The sequence below is a fragment of the Furipterus horrens genome, unplaced genomic scaffold (assembly GCF_987537825.1).
Source record: "Furipterus horrens unplaced genomic scaffold, mFurHor1.1.pri manual_scaffold_2, whole genome shotgun sequence".
Classification (NCBI taxonomy): Eukaryota; Metazoa; Chordata; class Mammalia; order Chiroptera; family Furipteridae; genus Furipterus; species Furipterus horrens.
This window is the reverse complement of record NW_028327172.1, coordinates 55,985,834-55,998,671: the sequence shown is the minus strand read 5'-3', so window position 1 is coordinate 55,998,671 and position 12,838 is coordinate 55,985,834. Positions and strand designations below refer to the sequence as shown.

At 42.7% G+C, this 12,838-nt stretch overlaps 1 pseudogene; it reads right to left on the bottom strand.

Moving 5' to 3' along the window:
* Positions 1-583: 583 nt before the first annotated feature.
* On the bottom strand, positions 584-9,024 carry LOC150018598 (mediator of RNA polymerase II transcription subunit 12 pseudogene; annotated as a pseudogene).
* Between the last annotated feature and the right edge of the window lie 3,814 nt (positions 9,025-12,838).

The window sequence follows — 12,838 nt, the reverse complement described above, 5'->3', positions numbered from 1 at the left end:
GCAACTGGTGTTATTAGTTTTATGCAAAGAAACTTAGGTCATTACTTACTTCTTTAGAATGCCAAATTCTGGAGGGATCAGATAGGGAGAAAATATATACAGTGTGAAGGAAAATCCTTGTCCTTCTAATATTCACTGAACTTGCATTTCTATTCTTTATATTTTTATTTTTTCCCCCCACTAAAAATTTTTCTGTTTGTTTGTTTTTCCATTACAGTTGTCTCACTTTTTTCCCCCTCTTGCTTCTCTGCACCCTGTCCCTCCCTTCTCCCACATTCAGTCCCCACCCAGCTGTCCATGTCCATGGATCATTTATACATGTTCTTTGACTAGACCCTTCCCCTTCTTACCACTTCTCTCCCTCCCATCTCCCCCTTTGTTACTGTTAGTTTATTCCTCGTTTACATACCTCTGGTTCAATTTTGCTCATTTGTTTGTGTTGTTCATTAGTTTCCTTTAACAGATGATAGCATAAGGTCATTTTCTTTTGTTGCCTGGCTTATTTTGCTAAGTATAATTCTCTCTAGTTCCAATCATGTTGTTGCAAATGGTAGAAGTTCCTTCTTTCTTTTTTTTTTTTTTTTTTGCAAAGAAGCTCTGTGTATTGGGTGCAACAGCTCTGGGGTCTCTATATAAATAATATACAAAACCCAACAGCTCAATGGCTCACATTAACAAAAATACTAAAAATTCGTTAAAAATGGAGCCTGAGGGAAGAGCCCCAACCACTACTGATGCTAGCCCGGGGAGCGGATCGACAGTTCGTAGAAAAGGGTGGGGTCACATCCAATCACAGGTGGCTCCTCCAGGTGGCTCAGTAGCGTCCAAATATGTTGGTACTGGGCTGTGGCTGGGTATTGGAGAGCTGTTGCTGGAGCTGCCGGACCAAAGCTGCTGTCTATTGCTGCTGCTGGGTCTGCTGAAGCCCCTGGCGCTGGAACTGGGGCTGGGACTGGGGCTGTGGCTGCGGCTGCTGCGGCTGCTGCGGCTGCTGCTGCTGGTGCGCTTGCTGTTGCTGCTGCTGCTGCTGCTGCTGCTGTTGCTGCTGCTGCTGCTGCCACAGGATCTGCTGCTGCTGCTGCTGCCTGATGTGGTACTGCTGCTGCTGCTGCTGCTGCTGCTGCTGCTGCTGTTGCTGCTGCTGTTGTTGCTGCTGTTGCTGCTGCTGCTGCTGTTGCTGCTGCTGCTGCTGTTGCTGCTGCTGCTGCTGCTGTGGCTCAGGCAGGATGGCAGCTGATCGGACGGCAGCCTGGACACCCTGAGCGCCCAGGGGTGTCAGAGTACCTATCATAGGTGCTTGCTGCAGTGCCTGGTGTGAAAACCTTTGAGTGGAGGTCAGCCCGTGTCCATAGGTCAGGGCCTGCTGGTTCACATAGCCACTGGGCCGCTGTTGCAGGTGGCGAGTGGGATCTGCGGGGCCTGCGTGTTGCTGCAATCCCACATGAGAAACATAAGGAGTGTAGCCTTGGGAGGTCTGCAAACCGTAGGAAGAGCTGGGGGTCATCTGGTGGACAGATGACTGGCTCAATATCCCCTGACCTTGTATCTTTGCCTGGAGCTGTTGGCGAAGGCGCTGTCCTTGGGGCACCGCAGGCTGCTGCTGCCGGTACACGGAGGTCTTGTAAGAGGAAGGTTCCAGTCCCATGACGCCAGTCATGGTTGTGGGCAGCACTCCAGGGTAAGCTGGTCGCGCCGGCAGCTTCTGCATTGGTAACCGCACAGGGCGGTATGGGTCCACACGAGGGCCACCTGCAGGGAGTGGCTGGTTCTGGGTGTAGAGGCCTATGGGGCCCTGCCTGTAGCTGACGTGGGTTATGGAACCAGGGTTAGCGTGGTGCAGGAGGTCCGGAGGCACTGTCACGCCGTAGGGGCCACTCCGCCCCGGGCCCATCCCATAGTCCTCTGTCTTGGTGGCCGGTTGGCTGCGTTTCTTGCCCTTAGTGGACTTCTTCTTGCGTTCCTCAGTACTGGCCGGAGCAGCCCCAGGTTTCTCAGTTTTGGGGGGCTCTGGAGGCTTCTTCTCAGCTCGAGCAGGGTGGGAGCAGGGGGCTCCTCATCTTCTGGTGGCAGCGGCAGCGGCTCCAGGTAATAGGCCCGGGGCCGGGGCCGCAGGTGCGTGTGGTAGAGCAGCAAACGCTGCTGCTCTTCCCCCCGAGCCACGCGCCGGTCCACCTGGACTGTTCCGAACCAGCCCCAAGACAGGGGCGCTGATGGCTTCAAGCCCTCAAAAAGATCCCAGGGAGAGATCCTTTGTTTGGTGGAAACCTGTAGACCCTCCTTCTTGAAGATGGAATCAAAGCCGGCTATCTTGTTGCCCTTGGTGTCAATAAGGGATCCCTGTGGCTCACAAGTGATGACATCTCGGGTCTGCTTGGGCAGTGGCAGCAGCTGGCGAACCTTTTCCAGACTGTCTGACTGGCGCTCCCCCAACTCCTTCCGCAGCTTCTTCACCAGGTTCATGTAGGCACGCTTGTTTTCCTCCATGCTGCCTTGAGAAATGCTGGACATGTCTGCAGCCAGGGTCCCGTTGATGAGCACGCTCAGCATGTCCAACACAGTAGTGAAGAGCTCGTTGTTGGACTGCATGTCAACAGTGCCGCTGATGATGATCTCCAGGAGGAGCACTGCCCACTCTGTGGTCTGCTGGGTGCTGCGCTGCACCGTGTCAAACATGCCACCCACCAGGTTGAGCCGCAATTTCAGGGCCTCATGCATTAGCTGCTTTGGTTTGCAATCATCTAAGTACTGGTCATCTCGCCAATTGTTCACAATCTGGTTCACTTGGCTATAGAGGGAGGTAAGGAGTCCCTCGCGCTGCTCATCCTGCCCTTTGAGACACGTCAGTACCAGGGATAAGAAGGGCTGCTGGCTCAACAGGGACATGCTCTTCTGCTTTTGTCGATCACGTTCTTTGCGGGAAGAGGAACCCAGGTGCTGGCCCTTCTCCAATTCTTCCCCAGCAGCCTTTAACACGTGCCCCTGGACTGAGGTGGGCAGTTTAGCAATGAGGGGGGCCACCAGCCAAACACCGGAGCGCTCTATAGAACTGAGCACGGGCTTGGTCTTGTTGCTGCTGGGCATGTTGCTTGCAGTGTTTCCACAAGATGACCCTGTCTCCGCTGACTGTTGGAAAACCTCGATTGTGGCCTTGGCAATGTTCTCTAAGAGGGAGTTCATCTCATTGTTTGGGGTCTGCTTGATCATGAGCTGCAGCTCCAAGGAAGACTGGCGCATGGTCCACTGGTCCAGGTTCTGGAGAATACGCTTAATGCGTTGTCGCTGGGGGTTCTCCCCGTCCTCATTGTCCAGCAGTCGATGTGGGTAGCAGATGAGCTGCATGAGGCGCTGGGCCTGGGCGCTGCTCAGCACTGGGTCTTGGAGGTCATTGCTGTCCTCACACAGCGATTTAAGGCAACGTTCTCCTACCCATTCCTGCTGGCAGATGCTGCGCAGCACGTACTTGGCATAGACATCCAGACTGGCTGTCTCCACAGAGATGTTGCGGCCACCCTGCCTCCGACCGCCACTGCCCCCTCCTCCTCCCTCCTCCTCTGGAAGTTCTTCTGTTCCTCCTGTCACAGTGAAGCCTGAGCCCTTCAGTTCCGCATCCCCAAGTACAAACACAGCCTTGAGAACAGCAAACACAGCTACATCCACGATGCGGTTCTGGGAGGCAGCCAGCAGGTGGCGGTCACAGGAGGAGCGGATTCCTACAGTAGGCTTGTTTCCATCTGACTGGCAAGGATTGAGTTGAGGTGTCTTGAAAAGGTGGAGGAGGATGCGGCAGGTGAGCCGGGCCCCCGGCTCTGAGTCCTGTTCACTGCAAGCGGCATTAAGGAGTGAAGGGATGGCGGCACAGCGAATCAGATCCTCAAGGAGCAAACATTGCCGAGCGATGAGGATGGCAACAAAAGTAGCCAAGGAATCGTGAAAAGACAGGTCACTGACATCTACATTGCAGAGCAGGTCATTGAAGCCACAAGTGCCATTGTTTGAGGAGCAGCACAAGGCCTTGAGTACCCCCAGCCATTCTGCACTCAGCGACTTGCAATATCCCGTCAGCTCTGCGCACAGGATGGCGATGTCATTCACCCTATCGGGATCATGGTGCCCCACACAGACGTGCATAAGGGCGTTGCAGACAAAGCTGTAGCGGTTAGCAGGGTTCTCACTAAGACTCTTGCCTAGCCCCGTGTAGGTGAAGGTGTGAGCGGCAGGGTTCTCCAGAGTGTCAATCATGAACTCGGGTGCCCAGCGCATGTTGGATTCTGATGGCTCCACGTTGCAGTAGATAGTGTTCTTCACTTTGGAGCAGAAGTCGCTGAACAGCTCCCCAAACTTGGTCTTTAAATGGCTACAGGAGGTGTACAGATCATAGAGATAGGCAAGGATACAGCGCTCTGCAGAGGAGCTGTCTGACCGGTTCATCCCATGCTTTACTACGCCACACAGCCCCTCAAACACCTGAGCCATCTGGTCCTGGTTGAGGATGAGGCAGGCGTGATAGTGCCGCAGGACAGCCACGATGCATAGGCACAGGCTGGTAGTGTAGCTGTCCACTAGGTCAGAGGACTTGAGAAGCAGCTCGGCCTCGACGACACTCAGCTCATTCAGAAGCTGAATGGCAAAGTCGATGAGGCCACTGATGCTGAGTGAATATTCCATGAGGTCGAAGATGAACTGCACGTGCTGCACCAGAGGCAAGTGGTATGACATGCCGAGGGCAAAGCTCGTGATCTGCTCCAGAACATTCCGGGAAACCTGAGCTGTCACCTGGTGTTGGTCATAATGTGAAAGGTGCTGGAACTTAGCGAAGATATCTTCTGCAGTGGGGAAGGCTTCAGGCCGGTTGCGCCGCCGCTTCTGCCCATCCTCCCCACCTAAGAATGCCAGGTCTCCAGGATTCAGAGGCACAATAGGAGCAAGCTGGTCAGTTTCCGCTGTCCCCTTGCGGTTCAGAACCTTCAAGATATCCTTGGTAATTTTCTTGATGGCATGGCGGGCATCATCTCGCTGCTTCCCCACCCCAAACAGTACGACCAAGCGCTGGTTGCACTCATGGCTGCATGACTCCTCCTGGGGGATTGGAAAGTGTGTGGCATACTGCACGTGCCGCGGCTGGTCATAAAGAATCCCGAGAGTCCCTTCTATCTTCTCCTTGGGTGGTGGCTTCACCTCCTTCTCAACATCTGCTTTCTCGGGGGACGGACTGCCCTTCCCCTCACAGGGCATCGCGGGGGAGAACAATGAGAAATCAGGCTTCTCCATGTCCTCAAAGAGCACACTGGAACTAGGGTCGATGTCCATAGACTCCGAGAGCCCTGGATCCTCCAGCTTGCTGCTGCTACTGCCTTCAGCTTCTTTGCGTTCTGGGTCATCAGCCCTTCTTTCTTTCAGTACTTATTCATTGTCATTTTCCCCCTTTGTACTCGTGTTCCTCTCTGTCTCTCTCTGTTTCTTCATCTTCTTAAAGCAGACCCTTTAGCATCTCTTGCAATACTGGTTTGGTGGAGATGTATTCTTTTAACCTTCTTTTGTCTTGGAAACTCCTTATTTCACCTTCCATTTTGAATGAGAGCCTTGCTGAGTAGAGTATTCTTGGTTGTAGGCCTTTGTTTTTCATTACTTGGAATATATTTTGCCATTCCCTTCTGGCTTGTAGTGTTTCTGCTGAGAAATCTGATGATAGCCTTATTGGAGCTCCCTTGTATGTTATTAGTTGTTTCTCTCTTGCTGCTTTTAGGATTCTCTCTTTGTCTTTGAATGTTGGCATTTTAATTATGATGTGTCTTGAAGTGGGCCTGTTGGGGTTCATCTTCATTGGGACCCTCTGTGCTTCCTGGACTTGCATGATTCTTTCTCTCTTCATGTTAGGGAAGTTTTCTGTCATTAGTTTTTCAAAGAGGTTTTCTATCCCTTGCTCTTCTTCTTCTCCTTCTGGAATTCCTATGATACGGATATTATTACGTTTCATGTTGTCCTGCAGCTGTCTTAGAGCCTCTTCAGTCTTGTTCAGCCTTTTTTCATTTTGTTGCACTGTCTGTGAGTTTTTGTCTACATTGTCCTCCAGCTCGCTGATCCGATTTTCTGCTTCCTCTAGCCTGTTTTTAATTCCTTCTACTGTGTTCTTCAATTCAGAGATCGTATTCTTCATTTCCTCCTGGCTCTTATTGATAGCTTCCAGGTCCTTTTTGATGCTGGTATAATTCTCAGTAAGTTCCTTATAGTTCTTCTGGAGTTCACTGTAGTTTTTCTGGAGTTCTTTGTAGTTTCCGCTGAGCTCATTGAGCTTCTCCATAATCCATGCTTTCAATTCCATATCTGATAGTTGGCTCCCCTCTATTTCATTTAGCACTCTTTCTGGGGACTCTGCCTTTCCTTTCGATGGGGGGTTGTTTCTCTGTCTCCCCATTTTTGTGACTCCTATTGTTTGTTGGTGCTTCTTAGAATGATCTTCACTGGTGATCTCTTAAGGACACTTTTCATGATGTTGATTATCAACATGTCAGAAGACAGCGGGGTAGTAGCTGGTGGAAAGTCTACAAATTTTACTGTATTTAACACTCGCTGCTAGGTGTGCTAAGAACAAATGTTGTTTTCACCTCTAAACCCACTTGTTTGGTTTTTAAAAACCCCAATATGCTTATTTTTAAAATGTATTTGATTTACTTTTATGTCTATATAAAGAAATATAATTTTCTCCCACACTATACTATTTTTTGTGGAACTTTCATAGGTTGTTAAATATGGTGTTCTGACATAAGTTACTAAAGCCTCCTCCAGCTCCCTCCAGTTAGAAATCTCCTATAGTATTTTCCCTCCTCAACAGAATATGTGATTAGCACCATAGAAGATAAAAAGAAAAACATTAGTAAAGGTCAATTTCCAATATTTAGGAGAAGAAATTAGTCCTACAGAATGGAAGTTGCATGTGTTTAAACACTGTCCATGACTAATGTAAAATCATTTGGTTTCATTGTTTTGTTAAACAGTTTATTGCTTATAGTGCATTTCATAGCATTGCTTTATAAACAGTGTAGCACATTATTAAATCAAAAGAGAGATGTTTTTAAAAATAAAAACAATTATGAATATTCAAGGAAGTCCCCCTGTGTGAACAAAGAGAAACACTGCACTTCTGATTCAAGAAAATATTGTAATTTTAGTCAAAATGGGAATGATAAGTCATAATTTTCTCTGAGATCAATATATAAATATATATAAATATATAAATTAATGACTCTGTCTCAGCTTTGTGACCTTACTCTGCAGAATAAAGGAGCTGGCCAGAGAGGCAGGAAACCAAAACAGCAGGCATTGTGTCAATGCAGATCCTCACAGAACCCCATCTCTCCATAAACCTGAAGTCAGACAGTACAGTATTTCCATCTTCTGGTTGTGAGAAGTTACAGGTCCCAAATGGAACCAGACTACTGGTCTAACCTGTCCACAACTTCTACTTTGACAGTGATTCCCAGAGATCATTTATAGAAAAACAAGGCTGTTTTTTCTCAATATATTCCAAAACATTAAAAAAATTTATCTGGTAACATCTTAAAGTATTTGTTATATTCATCTATTATTTTCTTCTGAAAATAGGTAGATATATTATTTGATTTTATTGCTAACTCACATAGTGTATCATGGGAATTGATGACAGAGAAAAAATTTTTTGATCTGAAATTCCATTTTCTTTAGAGATGCTTATGTCAAACAGACATATACAGGTAACAAGCTATAATTACATTGATCAGATTCTATTGTTCAGTCTTTTGATGCCAGTACAACTGAGAAAGCTTTTAGTTAAATGCTGTAGATATTTTGCACATTTTTATTTTCTGGAGGAATTCTGTGTCAAAATAAAACTTCAAGGTAATCCTTTTTCAGTAGTGAATATTGCATTCTTGAAGTGTCCTGAATGCGACATCTGAACTTTTTGCACACTGGTACTCCACACAGATAATTCCTTTCCCTGGATTCAACCTTCAAGAAGTCACAGAAATCACTTTTTCCAGGATCCCCTTTTTTATATCCATTCCCTTGTCATCAGGATGGACTGAGTGCTCAATATTAGTCAGAATATTTAGATACAGATACTAGAAACATTCTAGATATTTGGAGGAGAAAAGAATTTATTAAATGTTATCTATAGCTCATAGTACTTTTAGGAAGGACTCACATTATCTTAAAGAAGGATAGAACTAGACAGAATTATGCTTAGTGAAATAAGCTAGGCAAAGAAAGCAAAATACCATATGATATCATCTAATACAGGAAACTAAAGAGCAACACAAACAAACGAACTAAATAGGCAAAGACTAGAATAGTAGTCAGTAGAGGGGAGGGGGGAGGGAGAGAAGGGGGATAAGTAAGGGAAGGGTCTAGTCAAGGAACGTGTATGAATGACTCATGGACATGGACAACGGGGAGGGATATGATTGTGGGAGAAGGGATGGGCTGGGAGGGGGGAGTAATGGGGGAAAAATGGGACAATTGTAATTAAAAAACCAAAAAATAAAATTAAAAAAGAAATAAGTTAAGAATAAAAATAAATAAACTGAACAAAACTGCATTAGGTATCATTATTATTTTGAACTTGGGTATTAATTTGTTTTTTGAGACTTAGGGTGATGCTGGGAGTATGCCCCTCAGATTTCTTTAGAGAGAACTTGCTATAAGAAGCATGGCTGGCCCTGGCCAGTGGCTTAGTTGGTTATAGCACTGTAATGTGTACCAAAAGCTTGTAGGTTCCATTCCTGGTCAGGGCATATACCTAGGTTGCTGGTTCGATCCCTGATTGAAACAGATGAGAGGCAACCAATCAATGTTTCTATGTCACATTGATGTCTCTCCCCCTCCCCTCTTTATAAGCAGTGAAAAAATGTCCTTGGGTGAGGAAATTAAAAAAAAAAAAGGTAGCATAATAGGCTGACAGTCTCCAGCTGCTGCAGCACATTTGGACCTGCCAGAGCTCACACTGAGGCCTCCAGTGTGAATGCTCCATCCCACCCAACCCCACGTCATGCCCCGCACTGCTCCTGAACAACTGAACGTGGTGAGGGTACTATTACAAGTCCATTCCTGTTTGCTCAGGGATTTGCCATGAGCTTGCCTGAGACTTTCCCAGGCTGCACTGCAGTTCAAGGCTCTTCTTACCCAACCAGTCCTCCTTGTTCTCTCTCCTTTCACAAATGTCAGGCCTCTATTGCTTTGTGTAGACTTATCACTACCACTCCTGCTCCATCCCTCCTTTATCCTTCAAGGGCATTTCCTCTCATCGATCACTAGTAGCTCAACTAATTCTGTCTTAGCATGCATGTGATGATAGGAGACTCAAGCTGCATAAAAACATATTCTTTAGAAGGAAAGTAATAGTATATTTTTAATTCTTACAATTGTATAACATAAAGTTTCATCCTCAATCATAGACATTATCTGTAATGAATAAAATACATCGACTTTGGAGACTGAATGACAACCCTCGTTGTGTAATGAAATTATCCACTTTCCATTGTTTATTGCTAAGAATGACTATTTGAAAGGTTTTAAAAGAATAAATGATATGAAATATGTCAAAAATATAATAATTACTAACTAAATATTAGGTTTCCCTCCCCTTCTCTAACTCTGTATTCTGCTTCATCCTCAGTTTGTTTGGTTTTTTTTAGTTCATTGGACTTTATGTTTGTTGGCCCTTTATTTACTTGTATCCTAATAATACTTTATAAGCTAGGTAGGCTTTGCAATACCATTGCTTTGAAAATACAAAGATCTAGGACCAGGACCCAAGATTCCAAATTTCTGTGTCTTGCTCCCACAGATCTTACAAAATCCAAGACAGGCATATATGAACATTGGCTTCACCTTTACAGCAAGTTAATGCTGGAATAAACAGGCCAATTTTCCACAGAAAGCAAATTCTAATAATATCCAGTTAGTATAAAATAGTGGCATCTTAGTGAGCCATGTCTTTTTCCTCTTTGTTGCTGTTCTTGCTGGAAAACATAATCTGAGGGAAGCTATTCTTTTTCCATTATTGATTTTTCTGTTTTCATTATTTTGGATCAGGTAAATGCTGATTTCTTTTGCGAGTTTACAGAAAGGACATATCAAATAGAGATTTACAGCCCCCAAAGAGAGCAGATTTAAAGAGAACACTTCAAATGTGGTGAGTCATCATGCAAATATCTAATGAAGTAAAAGCCAGACCCATTTGTTCTATTTGATCAGAAAACTTGGTGTATTATAATAAGAGAAGCTTGATATATTTATTTCAAAAAACCTGCATCTGGCTGATGTATTATTATTATTATTGTTATTTTTTCATGTGTGGTAGAATGTTATAGCAAAAAGAGCAAATGCTTTGGAATTACACAGATAGGTCTGAATGTGTGCTACGCTATTTTTTCTTTTTTTTACTATGCAATTGTGGGTGTTTTTAAACTCCATAGACCTCAGTATTTTTATTTATAAAAAGCAGATGACTGTGGTGCCTACACTATAGAGTTTATATGTATATTAAATGAGATGATGTATTTAAAATATTAGATATTCTGCCAGATATATAGTAGAGACTTAAGCAAGGTTTTATCAATGGTCTATTAATCAATTGAAAAATATTCATTTTGTTCACTTGCTCAATGAATATTTATTAAGCATTCCATATATGTCAGATGACAATCTAGATGCTGGAGTCCACCAGTTAACAAAACAAAGATCTTGCTCACAAATAAATATGTAACATAATATAATATAAAAAAATCAAGCTTAATAAATGGTTAGCAACAACAAGGTAATATTGTTTTAGATCGGGTATGTAGGCAGACATCTTTGAGTATGTGACATTAAAACTGAGAACCCAATGACACAAGGAGACACATCATGTAATTAGTGAAAAGAACAGCCTTCCAAAATCGAAAGCAAGTGCAAAGCCTAGAGATTGTAGTGTGTGCTGCAGATGTTTGAGAACCAGAATGCAGTTCAAGTGAAGACAGCAAAAAGAGTAGTAAGAAATGATGTGGGAGAGATAGCACAGGGTAGATCATATAAGGCTAAGTCTAAACATTTATTTAAAATGTAATAAAATTCCCCGAGGAAGTTTTGAAGAGAAGGCTGCCTTACATTTTTAAATTCCTGGTTTGAGAATAGACTATAAAGAGGCAAAAATGAAAGCAGGGAGGCGAGGTGAAGACCATGGAAGTAGCTGGGCAAGAGATGACGGAAGTTAGATCTGATAACACTGATAAAGGCTGATAGAAATGAAGGGATTCTAGATAATTTTCAAAGTAAAGCGGACAAGAATTATCTGACAAAGTATATGTGTGTTTGGAGAGAAAAGATATTTTGAAAATAAAACTAAAATTTTGTGTTTATTTTTGAATTTTAAATACATGCAAATGTTGAAAAACACTACAATGAGTATGGTTTACTCATCACCTACCTTCCATGACTTGAACACACAGCCAAGCTTGTTTGCCATATGCACCCTATGAATTACTCTGATGCAAATTCCAGCTATCTCATTATCTATAATGACTTCAATATGTATTTTTAAAATAGAAGGACTCCTTAAACTTTTTACCCACAGTATCATAAAATTAACAATACCACTAAATTAACAAAATCATCAAAATATGGTTATTGTTTATATTTGTCTGAATAACTTACAATTTTTATAGTATGTTTATTTAAATAAGAATCCAATAAAATATGTATAATCTTTGATATGCCTCTTAAGTACTTTTGATCTAAGCTTATAATTTGTATTTTTCTCTCTCATCTTTCCATTTTCTTTTTTGAATTTCAGTTCCTTTTCTACGTATCTTGTAAATTCATAGATACAGATTGAGTTTTTACTTTTATACAATTAGACTATTCCATAGATAGTATAATTTATCACCATAAGGTGATAGTAATGTCCTGTTCTCCTTTTTTGTATTAGTATTAGTCATTAATTTTATCTATAAGAACCATTAATCTGAAATTCAAACCTTTCTTTGTTTTTGGCTGGAATATTCCTATAAAAAGATCCTTCTTCTCAGCAACTTTTGATTACACATAGATACAGATATATATTTAAAATTTTAAAACATTAATTATTAAGTGTCCTATAAAGGTGACTAATGATGTTTATGTTTGTTCATTTATTTGTCTGAATCATTATGAACTTATATATTTAAACATATATAATATTAAAATTGTCCTTCCTTCACCAGTGAGTTACTTCAGTATGGCTTTTGAGTCTTTTCATACAAAACTCAAATCGTTTCCCTTTTTTTCTAGCATGAAAAAATATTCAGGCTTCTCAGACATACTTCTAATTGCAGATTTGGAGCTAGACATTTCTTTTTACATATTCTAATTCCTTTTAATTAGATATAATATTTGAAGAGCATAATCTAGAATCTGGAGATATCATTCCCACTGGATTGTTCATCATTTCTAAGCCCTTTCAGGGACAAAGCAAAAAAAAAAAAGATGTAATTTGTTAAAAGATAAAAATACAACATGAGGTTCTATTGATATTTCAAAGACGACAGTTTTTTACTTACATGATTGATTTTTCACTTTCTCTTCTTTGACCACTGTTAAAACTTGAATGTTAATAATATCACTATAATTAATTGTTCGCTCCCACAGCATGTGTATGTGACCATGTGTGCACATGTACAATTGTCTTACAGTAAGAATACAAATACTCCCCACAAAAATATAATTACCAGAAGAAACTTAAGGTATTTTTGCCTTTTTCTTTGTCCTTAATGACTATGTAGTCAAATAAATAATTTTAAAATTTGCATGAATATTTCTCTATGTGTAGTTATGCTACGAAATGAAC